General features: G+C 51.6%; 1 non-coding gene across 1 annotated transcript; it reads right to left on the bottom strand.

Annotated features, from left to right (window-relative positions):
• Nucleotides 1-443: 443 nt before the first annotated feature.
• LOC138360558 (small subunit ribosomal RNA) lies at nucleotides 444-2,315 on the bottom strand. The gene has a single exon (XR_011226472.1). It is a non-coding gene; the product is annotated as a small subunit ribosomal RNA (ribosomal RNA).
• Nucleotides 2,316-2,500: the final 185 nt, after the last annotated feature.

Raw genomic sequence — 2,500 nt, 5'->3', positions numbered from 1 at the left:
CACTGGGAAGCGTGTCAAGGAAAACCCAGCACTAGACGCCGCCAGAGTAGCAGGCGCCGGCCCTGTCAACGAGAGGAGCAGTAGCGTCTTCGCCTGCTGCTTTCTCTCTATGGTGTGGGTGCCGGAAGCCACTGAGCGACCGGGGACAAGGAAGAAAGATGTCGGTGACGGGTGTCGCGAGCCCCAACAGATGACTCTAAAGCAGTATACGGCGCTAGGACTGTGACCTGCGCCGGTCGGACTGACTGACATGTCATGTCAGTCCGACATCACAGACCTGTTATTGTCTCACAGTGGGTGTTGATCTCCCCGCCGTTTATCCGCTTTCTCCTTTCCCACGGCAATTGGGTGCGGCTCCCAAGGCTACCCTTGCCTTCTTCGCATTGAAGAATACTCGAACGACGACGACGAGCCGATGGTTGCAGCTCTCGCGTCACAAACTGTAATGATCCTTCCGCAGGTTCACCTACGGAAACCTTGTTACGACTTTTACTTCCTCTAAATGATCAAGTTTGGACATCTTTCCGTCAGCTCGAGGCGAGAACCCCTTGCGCCGAGACGCGAGGGGTAGAACATCCAAGAGCGCCAGTCCGAAGGCCTCACTAAATCATTCAATCGGTAGTAGCGACGGGCGGTGTGTACAAAGGGCAGGGACGTAATCAGCGCAAGCTGATGACTTGCACTTACTGGGAATTCCTCGTTCATGGGAAACAATTGCAAGCCCCAATCCCTATCATGAAGGGGATTGAACGGGTTACCCGCTCCTCTCGGAGGGGGAGAACACGTTGATCTCTTCAGTGTAGCGCGCGTGCGGCCCAGAACATCTAAGGGCATCACAGACCTGTTATTGCTCAATCTCGTGCGGCTAGAATTGCCGCTAATCCCTCTAAGAAGAAGTTGCGAACTGGACACCAATTGCTGGAGATCCGTCGACTAGTTAATAGGCCAGAGTCTCGTTCGTTATCGGAATTAACCAGACAAATCGCTCCACCAACTAAGAACGGCCATGCACCACCACCCACCGAATCGAGAAAGAGCTCTCAATCTGTCAATCCTTCCGGTGTCTGGGCCTGGTGAGGTTCCCCGTGTTGAGTCAAATTAAGCCGCAGGCTCCACTCCTGGTGGTGCCCTTCCGTCAATTCCTTTAAGTTTCAGCTTTGCAACCATACTTCCCCCGGAACCCAAAGACTTTGGTTTCCCGGAAGCTGCCCGCCGGGTCATGGGAATAACGCCGGCGGATCGCTAGTTGGCATCGTTTATGGTTAGAACTAGGGCGGTATCTGATCGCCTTCGAACCTCTAACTTTCGTTCTTGATTAATGAAAACATCCTTGGCAAATGCTTTCGCAGTAGTTCGTCTTGCGACGGTCCAAGAATTTCACCTCTAGCGTCGCAGTACGAATGCCCCCGCCTGTTCCTATTAGTCATTACCTCAGGTTCCGAAAACCAACAAAATAGAACCGAGGTCCTATTCCATTATTCCATGCATAGACATTCAGGCCATTAAAGTAGCCTGCTCTGAGCACTCTAATTTTTTCAAAGTAAACGTGCCGGCCACTCGGGACACTCGATGAAGAGCACCCCGTGCGAGCCGGCGGGGCTAGTTAGCTGTTCGGAGCGTGACAGTAAGCACCAGGCGGTGTACCGTCAGTCCGGAACTGAGATCCAACTACGAGCTTTTTAACCGCAACAACTTTAATATACGCTATTGGAGCTGGAATTACCGCGGCTGCTGGCACCAGACTTGCCCTCCAATAGATCCTCGTTAAAGGATTTAAAGTGTACTCATTCCGATTGCGAGGCCTCGGATGAGTCTCGCATCGTTATTTTTCGTCACTACCTCCCCGTGCCGGGAGTGGGTAATTTGCGTGCCTGCTGCCTTCCTTAGATGTGGTAGCCGTTTCTCAGGCTCCCTCTCCGGAATCGAACCCTGATTCCCCGTTACCCGTTATAGCCATTGTAGGCGCATAACCTACAATCGAAAGCTGATAAGGCAGACACTTGAAGGATGCGGCGCCGGTGCGGAGACCGTGCGCTCAGCAAAAAGTTATTCAGATTCACCACGGGTGGGTTAACGGACCGAGGCCCGACCAGTTTTGAACTAATAAAAGCGCTCTTCCCTTGCGGTCAGAGACGTGATGCATGTATTAGCTCTAGAATTACCACAGTTATCCAAGTAAGTGGGTTTACAGATCCAATGAAACATAGCTGATTTAATGAGCCATTCGCGGTTTCGCCTTAACTCGGCTTGTACTTACACATGCATGGCTTAATCTTTGAGACAAGCATATGACTACTGGCAGGATCAACCAGGTAGCTCAACAGTACTACTGATATATAGTACACAAGACACACACACACACACACACCCCTCGCTCCCCTCGGTTTTGCGTTTAATCCTGCTTTGCAAGTTAAATCTCACTATGGACTCTCTAGCAGCCCGACAGTATGGCGTTATGTCGATACGTTAGACGAACAGAGGCGGAGGAGAGCAGTTACTC

This window comes from Procambarus clarkii, unplaced genomic scaffold (genome assembly GCF_040958095.1).
Source record: "Procambarus clarkii isolate CNS0578487 unplaced genomic scaffold, FALCON_Pclarkii_2.0 HiC_scaffold_115, whole genome shotgun sequence".
Classification (NCBI taxonomy): Eukaryota; Metazoa; Arthropoda; class Malacostraca; order Decapoda; family Cambaridae; genus Procambarus; species Procambarus clarkii.
Note: the sequence above shows the minus strand (reverse complement) of the source record. Positions and strands in the feature narration are given on the sequence as shown.